The following is a 12,755-nucleotide window of genomic DNA, read 5'->3' on the forward strand; positions in this document are numbered from 1 at the left end:
AATTGAACTTTTATTTTCATTTTTAAAACTTAGCAATTATTGCCAAAAAGGTCAAAGTATGAGATCATTATAATAATATATTATATTGATTATTGCATCATCAAGAAATTAATCAATAAGTATGGGCATCTTCAATACTATTCTTCTTCTTCATTGAATTCATACTATATAATAGCAGATCTATATACATACATACATATATATATATATATTTTGGATTTTTTGTTGAATATTTAAGTTATTTTATGAATTAATTTCTTTGCTTTTTTCTACTTTATTTTGAAAACTAAGTAAAAGATGTTTTCCAAAAGCTTGTTGAGATTTTGACCAAGAGATCAATACAAAAGGGGTTTTAATTATAAAGTCAGATTTGAAAAAAAAATATATATAAATTGGCATAATATATAATAAAAAATTGTTAAATCCCAACTCTAATTAACACATTTGTAGACTTGAAAATTTGTACTCAATCGAGATCAATATTAGATGGAGAAGAAATAAATTTATAATTGGGGGTTTGCACTAAATACTTGAAAGAGTGCAATAAATTGAAAGATTTGAGATCCAAATACTTCACATATTATTGCTTTAGAGATTCAGAATCGTGATTGGGGTAAGGAATAATCAAAGGGAAATTAATTAACTTATATTATTATATAATTAAGAAGAAGAAGATTAGCACATGTTTTGGAGATAAGATCATTATTATTTCAAAGGCTTTGATTAAGGCAGATTTTAAGGTTAAAATTTTAGAAGGTTTTGAGCACTTTCCAAGTCTTTTCTTTCTCTTTAATATTTTAGATATATATATATATATATACACATATATAATATTATAATGTCAAAGCTAAGGGGGGGTTTTGAGATTTGGCTAATTATGTATTCATATGGGAAACCACAACAGCTAGTTTATAGTGTGGTTTGATTCTTGTGTTTCGTTTTTCACATTCAAATACACATGTACATGTTCTTTTATACCTTTCACATTATTATATGTCAAACAACATTTTTTTTTCTTTTTAAACGAGTGATTTTGAAAGGATTATAATCTTCACTTTTGCTATACAAAATTACTATCATTTACACCCCTCTCTATGTAGTAACACAAAGAAATTAACCATCACACATGCAATGTTGTTCCAAATTAACAATATCATACATGATTTACACCTAAAATCGTGTACATGATCAATGATTTGTCTAACTTGTATGTATATAATGTCTAAACCTTAGCAACCCTATTTTGAAAATAAATTCACGATAACTTCTATTTTTATAATTAATTATTTAAGCTACTTTATTTAAAAAGTCTAATAATTTAACTTAGGAAATTGCACCAATATAAAAGTTCGTCAATTTGAATTTTTCAAGTTAAATTATATCTTGAACTAATGTTTGTATTACAAATATATTTACAAGGGTCATGATCCAACTAATATCAAACAAAATTTAACTAATAAAACACTCAATGAAAATGCCCAAACCCAATTATGAAAATATTTGAAAAATGCCATAGGAAATAAGCATATATATATATAAATCAAACCTAGTAACAAAATATTGTGTGCATGAAAGAAAGTCTCTAATGTGAACTAAGAACATATTTCAGTGCATAATGTATATTAATCACTCTCTCAAACGAATCAAATATTGTTTATTCCATAACCGTAATGACAAAATGCGATTATTTATAGGGTACATTGTCTCACATCTGCTTAGGACACATACGATACCGACTATATTAGTTTAATTAGAAGTAGCCCTTAAGGTTGTTATCATTTTGGTGAAGCAAAACGAATTTATGGACTAAACCCATCTAAGGCTTAATTAGACCTTAACTTCCTTCTTTAGAACGTATGTATTCTCAATGTGTCGTTTATAGGCCAATGTCTAAGACAATAATGTATTTGATTTAAATACTATCTTGAAGGTAAGTATTTAAAAATAATACGTTTGTGATTAATATTGTTATTATTATTATTTTATGGGAGAAATTGGTATAAAGTCAAATATAATTTAAAATGTTTGTTAACTTTGTCAACTTGGCCATATTTTTTTACCCGACAAGGTTCTCAAAAGTCAAAAAGTTTAGTTTATGTATATAGACTATATATGGTATATAGACTATATGGTATATATGATTTATTAGTTAGTTTAGTCATGCAATACAATTATATGGTAAGCTTTTGAGAGTTATTTTAATTTATTTTTGTTTGAGATGTGAAGGTATAATGAGAGAATTCAAATTTACACTAGTCTAAATTCTAATGCATGTACTCAAAAATAGTTAATGATTTTTTTCTTTCAAAATTTGTAATTAAAATTCTACAAAATTAGAAAAGAATTTATATTATTAGTTTATCGCTAGACGTAGGACTAAAACTTAAATTTTCTATCAAACCCATTAACTTATAAATTACTTAAATTAATGGATTTTTATTTTTAATGTATATAAAGAAAAGAAAGGAACAAAAAAAAAAAAAAAAAGCTCATTAGGTAACATTATATTATAGATATTAAAAAACAATAAATCTAAGATATTTAGAAAATATAGCAATTAGATTTTAAAAGAATTAAAAGAAAGAAAGAAAAAAACTCATTAGCTAACATCACTTATTATTGATAAATTCTACCATATTTGTAATTCTTTAAAAAGTGTTAGCTATAATTTTATTTAGAAAAAAATTACTTGTTTAATCTCTAGATTTGAATGAATATGTACATTTGGGTCCTTGAGTTTCGAAAATAGACATTTTTAATTCTTAGGTTTATAAGAATAGACCTGTTTTGCGTTTTCAAAATGTAACTTTTTAGTCCCGAATTTTTAAAAATAAATTTAAAAGGTCTAATCTTATTTTAAATAATTGTATGTCATTTTAAATTAAAATAATAACTTCTAAAAATCATATCTTTTATAAAATGTTCTTTTTTTAATTTTAGATGTCATTTAATTTTTTTTTAAAAAAGGTATAAATTCATTTGAGAGACATTTTGAACATATTTTTAAAACTCAAGGATTAAAAAAAATAAATTTGAATACTCGAAAACCAAAGAGTATATTCTTATAAATATGAAGATTAAAAATGTCTATATTTAAATTTTGGGGACTAATAAGGTAGTTTTCCTACTTATTTATTATCTCTAAAATTGCTATATTTTCCTTATAACGGTTGAATGATCAAGAATTTAGAGGCTAAACTATTAGAAATTTAAATTATTTAATGGAATGAACTCTGTAATAGAATAAATTAAACTAAATTTATGTGTACACAACAGAGTAAAAACATTAAACCCACATTTGAAATGAGAATAAATTGCTATGGATGGGAAGATATATGCCAAAACATTTTTAATTTTACTTTTTCATTTTCATTTTCTGACACACACATTCCAATTATATTATTCAATAAACACAAGAATACAATCAAAACATAATTTTCTCTCCCTATATTTTTTACTTTATACAAAAAATGCCAAGAATAATATTTGTGGTATTAGAAACTCATGTGGAAATTAAATGGGTTGTTTGGTACTACAATGCACAACTTGAAAGAAAAATTGAATATTCTTCCTCATTATTGATTCCAAAGACTCTAAGCCAAACAAAAAGCACTTTGAAATTCTCTTCAAACAAAAGAAATAAAGAAAGAAAGAAAGAAAGAAAAAAGCACTTTGGTGGAAGTGGTCACCCACTTTATTATTTTGATTTTTTTTTTAAACAGAGACAAAATGGTTATTTCACTATCTCCTTTGGCATCTTCTTCTGGTTTTATTTATATTTATTAATTTTTTTCTTGTTTGTTGATTTGAATATGCCTTATTAGATTCTCACTCTTTTCTTATCTTTATCCCTTCTTTTTTGTGCACAAATGTCACTTGCAACTTTCTTCTTCTTCTTTCTTTCTTTCTTTCTTTCTTTCTTTCTTTTTTGCCCTTTTCATTTTGAACTTATCTTTGTCACTTTAGGATCTTACATATATATAAGATTATGTATGCTTTATGAAAGAGCTAGCATTACTCTAAATGGGATGGCTCATTTCTTTAATATATTGAACTATTTTTTTTAAAAAAAAAATTGAGGAATAATTACTCCCATATGTGAAATAATTCAAGAATCATGTCCAAAATTATTTTATAGAATCAAATCTTCTTACTACTTGAGTTTCTGTCCATTTAATGTATGAGCTTTATATGGAGTGTTTAATATTGGACGATTGATAAGATTTCAATTGTAATGTTTGATGGGTCTTTGATTTATTTACTGTTTTTTAAAAATTTATATACATAAAATTGAAAGAATTCAGAGCTTTATTAGACAAAATTGAAATCGTAAATTTATTTATAGACATTTTTTAAAGGTCAGGAATTTATTCTTTTGAATCACTGTAGAATGATGAAAGAGTTGGGTGAAGTAAGGATGAGTAGGACACTTGTTTTAGATAAGAATGGATAAAACTTTTTTGACACTTCCAAGTTTTAAAGTCTCATTCTTGATTCTATTCCATTCCTGAGGTCCATATACAGATTAACATTGAAGTAATTAATTTCATTTGTGGTCACTGATTTGGACCCCCATGGGTTTATTTGATGTCAAATTCTAACTTTTCATAGTTTTCCTTCATTTTGCTGAAAATAAATGAAATTTGGTGAATTGATAAGTGTTTTGTAATTGTCCAATTTATTCAATTGTTTTGACTGTTGATTTAAGTACCATATGAGCACAGAGCATAGGTTTTCAACGAAGAAACCCTACGGCAGAAAAAATGTTTGAATTATGACTTTCCAAAGGGTATGAAAGAAAACACTTTTTATTGAACTGTTATATGAGGAATTTACCTATAAGTATGATCTAGATTATAAATATGAAATATCGTAGTCGAATGGCAAACACCGAGAGTCAACACATTTCTAAAATTAAAATTCTATCAAAGAACCAATTTGGAAAAAAGTCGAAAATAAAAAGAGAGACTTTTTTTTTTTTTTTTTTTACAATTTTGTTTCAGAATTGAAATAATTATTTTCCAATTAAGGGCAAAAACCAACTTTACTCATAGGGAATTCCTTGAATTTGAATGGGTGTGAAAAATATTAAAATATATTTAGATGATATTCATAAAAGGAAAGATATATAGAAATTACATCTTATAGGGCTTTTCATCCAACATTGATCTAAGAATCTAATTCTTGTTCTGATTAATTTCTTTTCTAAGCCCATATGGATAAGGTTCTCTAAATTTGAGATGACACTTAATATGTTCAATTGTCATAATCCTTCATCTTCAATCCTTTCCTTCTTCAGTTTCAAATTATTATATGATGTAGTATGATTTAAAATAAGTACTATAGGATACTTACTCGGGGAAAAAGAGCATACATTTTTTGTTGTACCTGTTTTTTAATGCAACCTACTAAATGTTCAATTGCACGTTGTCACATAACCAAATAAATAAATAAGAGAAAAATAAAAAGAAGAAGAAAAAATAGGTTTAAAAGATTAAAAAATGGATACGTTCTATTAAACTCAAGCTTATGCCTCCTATTGATATAAGTTTTGTCGATGTCTATCAGTGATAGAATCGAAGATTTGTTGTTATATTTTTCTAAAATATACTTTAGTTGATTATATAAGATAGGAACGAAGAAAAAGACGAAAATTGAGTAAGCTAATATGGATTAAAAAGCATCGGAAAGGTGTAGAGAGGTTAGATAAGATTTGTTAAATTATTGTTTAATTAAGATTTGTTGGGAGGTAGCATGCAATTAAATTGGGTATGAAAGGATTTGGCCACAAATTTGTTGAAACCTAAAGGCTAAAGACATCTTCCTAAAGCACAAGAGAAAGAGCCTAACTTTTGCAAAGAATATTCTTGTGGTTTTGATTAATTTAGTAATCAATTCAACAATAAAGGCTGACAAAATGCCCTAATTAATTTAATACTCACACGCCCTGCATTAATTACTTAAATTAGGACTTCTTTACACATTTAATTAATTAATTGAATTTGGCCTAATTCATCAACCTATCAATTTCAACTCTAATATTAGCAACCTCTTTCCCCCCTCCCCCTTTTTAGTTCATTTAAGTGTTAATTATTTGAGATATAGCTTAAATATGGATCAATTTGACAGTTACTTCCTTTTTTTTAGTTTTTTAATATATATAGTCATTTAGTTTTTTAAAGTTAATGTTACGATCCAGTTTAAGAGGAAAACATGAATGAATCAATCTCATATCTGAATAAGAGGGACCTTGAATATGTGAAAGTTTGGGTAATAAATACTTCAAATTTTTTAAAGTTACCAACTATACCAACATGATGCACTTTTCTTGTCAGTGGTTCAATTATAAAAATTCCACATTAGCAAATGCATGTAAATGAGAACAACGACTTGGGTTGGTTTGTAGGGATTATAAGACTTTCTCTCTTACAAGCCTTATCTTTCAAGTAAAGCAATGATGACCTTATCAAGTAGAATGGAACTAGAGAGTGTTGGAACCATCATGTGCCAAATTCGGATTCCAATTATGGAATTGAGAGGTTATAACTAAGTTTACAAACAAAAGTTTTACATATTAATTTGTCTCTGTTTGAAAACCAAAATAGTAATGAATTGAGAAGAAACTATTGAGTTGAAAAATATACAACGGAAACAAAAAGTTTGTGATCAAATCGGTTTTTCTTTACCTTTAGTTTGCTTCTAAATGTTATGTCTATATACTTTCTCACAATGACATTAATTTGTTAGATCAAAATTTAAATGTGAAAATTCATGAGGATTTAGGCCTTTAATTTTTGTACATGATCTAATTAGCCTATTTATGTTAGAGAAATTGCATCAAATGAACTCAATTTTAGGATGTATGTCTATATATATATATCTTAAATAAAGTTATTTTATATTAAAAAGTTATCGTAAACGATAAAAATTATTGAAAATATTTATAAAATAATATAGAAAAATTTCAGATTATTCTTTCGATTATAATTTATAGATTTGAAAGTTCAATATATTTTTATAAAAACTTTAGTTTATTTTACTATATATATTGAAAAGCTTACATTTTTATTTGATGGTTTTTCTTATTAATTTATCTAACAAAAAGACCCTCATTATAATGAGATATATATTACTATTATTTCACTATGGAAGTTTTGATTGAAAGGACATAAAAGGAAGCACTCATTTCAGTTTTCTTTAAGTTGGAAAATTTCAAACTCCTTTTTGACATTTTCATATATGTAAGGAGAGAGAGTAGCCCAAGTATAATGCAATTTACAATTAAATTTAAATTCAAATCATTTTATTTAAATTGAATCAAATAAATTATATAATTAAGGTAACATTTACCATTACAACAAAAAAAAAAAAAAACATTTTGTTTTAATAAAAAAAATACCATTATTTTAATTTTTCATATTTTCAAATGTTTGTAAAGGGTAGATAATGAGATAAAAATAAGGGACTTTTTTTAAAAAATAAACTACTTATATTACACAATAAAAAAAATTTATTAAAGGACAAATATTTTGCATACTTTATCAATTCTTTGCTATTCCCCAAGATGATAAATATACTAATTTAAGTGTTTTAAAATGCAAAAACCTTCAACATGATAGCTATAGAAAAATGACATTTTCAAATGTAACAAAAAATGAAAATATTACAAAATATACAAAATCTATTGCATTTTTTATAGTCTATTTAAGTTGTTCTTTTGTTATATTTTGTAAATAGTTTCAAATTTTTACTATTCATAAGAATATCTCTACGGAAAAACGATATATATAAATGTTAGACTGGTCCTAAATTTTTATAGACTTAAATATTTCAATTAATATTTTCACATGTTTATGCTATATATATATATATATATATATATATATATATATATATATATATATATATATATATATATATATATATATATATATATATATATATATAATTTTTGTTTTTACAAAATTTTCGAGTGTATAATTAAATTTGATATTTTTATAAAATTAAAACTTTGACAGTTCTTTGAACGTCAACATTTAATGCTATGTATTTTAGTTCAAAACTTATGTTTTTAGTTCCAAACTTCGGATTTTAGGAATGTGTTTCCATATCATTATGCATTTTAGGTAAGGATTAAAGTTTATAGCACACCCTTTGAGGATTTAAATTTTTTTTGTTTTTTATATATATATCCTTATATATTTATTAAAGTGTTTCCTAAAAAATGGTTAACAATAAAAGTGGATGGATAATTAACTTATTTTATTCTTAACACATTTTGCCACTCAAATTATGATATTTTGTTAATGAAAACCAACGTGTTCATCACCCAAGTCCTAGCTAATTTTCCAATAATAATACTAAATTAAGATCTAAGTTTAGAGGACCTAAATCAAGCTTTTGACGTATTAGAATAAATGATAATGCTTGATTAACATATAAAAAATAATAATTGGGTTAATGTTGAGTTAATTTGTTTAGTTCTAAATGGGCAAACACTAGTTGATTAATAATTAATAGGATATTGATTTATATTACTTATGGAACATTTTCTCCAAAAATAAAATCTCACAAACAATAATGTTGACTAGGATGCCACCTAACTAAAAATAATAATGTATCACTTAAGTTGCTATGACACGTTTCCACTAATATCATCGTTGGAAAAAGAAATAAAATTCCCGGGACCATTTTCAATGGTTCTTTTTTCAAATTTTACAGAAATAAATTCATTTTAGGTTTGAATTTGATTGTTCCAATAGTAACTTTGTCTCCCGATTTAAAAAAAAAATCTTGTTCGTGTCTGACTTATTTAATTTAAAATTATGTTCAAATTAGTACGAGAACACAAACTAGAAGTTACATTAATTCTTTGTAAAATAAAACATAAGGATTAAATTAGCTATTTCTTAAAGTTTAAAAATTAAACATGAGCTTAAAGATTTGATATTTTTATTATTTTTTCAGAATTTTTTTTATTGTTATTAATTCAAATATGTACATATATGTTTATATCCATAATTGTTCTACGTACTAAAAAAAGACGATAGGCATTGATAGCTGAAAAAGAGATTTATACTTGAAACTAATCAGTAACTCATCATCAATGTGATAAAAGTTAGAAATGCATTTATTTCAAATCTTGTCCTGTTGGGTAAACAAATTATAGGCTGTGATTATGATATAAGAATTGTGTCAAACAAGTTAGATGAGATTCAATCAAAATGACAAAAATGTTACTTTACTTTTCATATTGTAAGAACTTAACTTATTTTTGTTATTAATTAGTCTAAATAGCGACTTTTATAAGCATCCTTTGTTGGTTGGGTGAGAGATTCACTGTTTGTCATCATTGTATACCTTTTGTGGGTTTGATTGTCAACCTTCTCTAGGTTTAATCTTACTTTTTGAGCCTACCTATGTGAAAGTTTCTCACACTATTATAGTCTGGTAGGCTTACCACGTTTGGATGGCTAAGTTAGTAAAGGAAGTGTATTGTTTAACTAAGCACACAAAATTTAGGTTAGTGCTTTCCTTGAGAGATAAATTGTGTCTTTCCTCTTGGGGATTGTTGAATGAGACTGTTTATAATGTTGTTGATCTTCTGACATTTTGTTTGTACATGCAACCTTGATGATATCAAGATAGTTTGCGGTATTTGAGATTGTAGGATGTCAGACCAATCAATGTCTCAATTATTAATTACTTGATTGGTATATACACACTAGCTCGATTGGTCGACCTAGAACCCAAGACTTTAACTTTTTCCTTTTAGGATATATTTTTCCATCCTGCTTTCCAATTTTTCTTTTGAGTTTGGGTACGTCTATGTGCAGCTTTCGAACTTACCTAAGACTACAAATCTTTAATAAATCAGGACAAAATGAAGTTGGTAGTAGATATGTCTACTTAAAAAATCCCTAAAATTTCAAATATAGCACTTTGATCCTTGAAGCTTGGCAAATAATTTAAAACGATCTTGTAGTGAGGATAGAGAGTAAATCAAAGTTAAATTGTTGGCCTATTATAAGATTTAAGGGGAAAGGTGGAAAGGTAATCTCGTCTCTCCCTCTCTAATGTAACATTTTGACTTTTAAGTCATTTGAATTTTAATCAGGTTATTTTCTATCTATATACACTATACGTTTGAGTTTTACTAAATTCAAGGAAAAAGTTCTAACTTTTAAATATATTTTTTTTTACCAATTAATTCTAAAAATTCACATACTAAATTATAACATTTTCCAACGAACATAGAAAATGTATTCGTATGAAGTTAAAAAATTGTGATTTAAATTAAAGAGAAGATTTGTGGTTGCATTTAGTTGGGAAATTGGTTGAATTGACATACTTAATTATTCACATCAACATTATTATTGTAACACCACATCCACAAATGAGAATATGCTAAATGAGAAATATGAGAAAGACCAAAACATACTTTAAAAAGAAAATAACAAAGACAATATTTGTGAGACATTTGTGTGGTGTTAGTTAAATACACTTAAAATATAAACTCACAATCTCAACTATGATATTCGTTAATCTATGCTCCTTTAACCTGTTCTTTAACATTGATTTTGAAAGGTATATTCTTACTCGATCCATACTTTACACAATGAACCGAAAAACTCTCATATATGATCTCTTACTTTTTTCTTTTTTTTTTTTTATAATAACTTAAAATAAATATAGTCCAACACACTAAAAGCTAAAGCAACAATAATAAAGTAGACAATGATAAATTCAAAAATATTATTGACAAGAGGCTTTATAGTTTAGTATTGGTATTATTTCAATTATATAAAGGGCATAAAGTTGAACGAAGTTTGAGTCCTGGACCTAGCATAAAGTTAAACAAAGCTTGAGTTCTGGACCTAGAGGATTTAGTTTATTTGTAATCGAAAAGGAGGGAAATTAAATAAAAGATGGATTTATATATTTTGGAAGTCAATACTTTGGTAGATGATAGATCGCTTTCTATTATGAATTTTCTTTATCAAAAGGAAATAAAACCAAAACAATAAAGGCCAACAACACCAACTTCTCAAGTTTTAGCCTTCTACCTTCTTCCATCTCTTTAATTTGCGTTTTCCCTCTTGAAATGGTCCACCTTTTCGTCTTCTTCTTCTTAAATTATTTCCCCCAACCTAAAGCCTTTTTTTTTTTCTTTTCTTTTTTTCAATTTAATCCTCTATTATAAAACTCGACTTTTGCACATTTTATGCAAGAGATTACTCTTATTCGGTTTAGGTTTAGCTTAGTGATTATTGATATCTATTCACGGTTTAAGGTTTAGGGTTAGTTTTATTATATCAATTAGGTAAAAAAATCAGAACTCGTTCGACTCTTGTTACAATGATACAACTTTTTTAACCTACGAGGGTGGACGATTCAATTTTTGACTCCTTAGTTGAAGTATATGTCAACAATCAATTGGGTTATGTTTATGTTTGACTTGTAAATTATAGTAAGTGATAGAGAGATATAGATAGATATTGCGTATTAGCAAGGGTTAATTACAAAGGTAGCAAGCAAATAAATAATATTTTTAATCATAATTTATATATCTTTATCGATTTTCATTATTTAAACTTAATTAATAATTTATAATACATATAATTATTGATTAATTACAATCCGTAACAATTTTGCTATATTTGCAATTTTATTAAAATATTGCTATACACTTAATTATTTTGAATATAATTGCTATATTTGCAACTATCCCTATATTATTTATACTAAAGTAAATAAAAAATGAATATTTATACTCTTTTTTTCCGGATACAAAATAAATTTAGAATAATTCAATTGATTAAAATATATATTATTGATTAGAAATAAAAAATACAAAAACTTGAATTCATTCCATTTGTCAAAAAAAGTAGAAGCGACAATTCACATATTGTGTTCTAGTGACAAAGAAATTCATGGTTCGAATCTTCGACTTTCACGTAAGAATTTATCGTATTATTTAATTTTAGCTAACAAATTAGGCAAGAAAATAACACGTAAACTGAATTTTGACTTTTCAAAGTTTATTTATTTAACTTTTTTTAAACATCTTTCTAAAGTTTATTATAATAATTAAAAAAAGAAAAAGATCATACAGATTGAAAACTATAATTTATAAAAAAGAACTATTATTGCATCCATGAATTGAGATAGATAATAGTAATTGACATGTTATTTTATTATTATTATTTGAATCTATAGTTTTCTCAGTCATAGTTGCTTTCCATAAATGATAGTTGATTTAGAAATTCATTACTATAATAATCACAATATGATTAATCAATTTAATATAGTCCATGTATTTCTTATAAAAAAAAAATTAACATGTGTTGTTTTTCCCCCCTATATTTGTAATTATAATTTTATAATATTTCCCACCTTTTCAAATAATATATATACATACATACTATATATATATACCTCTCCTAATTCTTAAAAGAAAAAGCTATTTTTTATTTTCTCTTTTTAAATGTATTTTTAATTCTACTATTTTAGTTATAAATGATAAGAAGTATTAGATATACATCAAGACTCTAGATAAGTTTAGAAAATAAAATTAAGCATCATCATAAAAGAAGAGAAATTATTATAAATAATAAAACTATTGAAAGTATTTACCTAAAATTTAACCGATATTTATATATAAAATTTTTCTATATTTTATAAATATTTTGATTCGTTAAATTATATTTAAAAATGCACTTAGTAATTTTGAGGTTGAAAAATGTATCATAAAG

Source organism: Cucumis melo, chromosome 4 (assembly GCF_025177605.1).
Source record: "Cucumis melo cultivar AY chromosome 4, USDA_Cmelo_AY_1.0, whole genome shotgun sequence".
NCBI lineage: Eukaryota > Viridiplantae > Streptophyta > Magnoliopsida > Cucurbitales > Cucurbitaceae > Cucumis > Cucumis melo.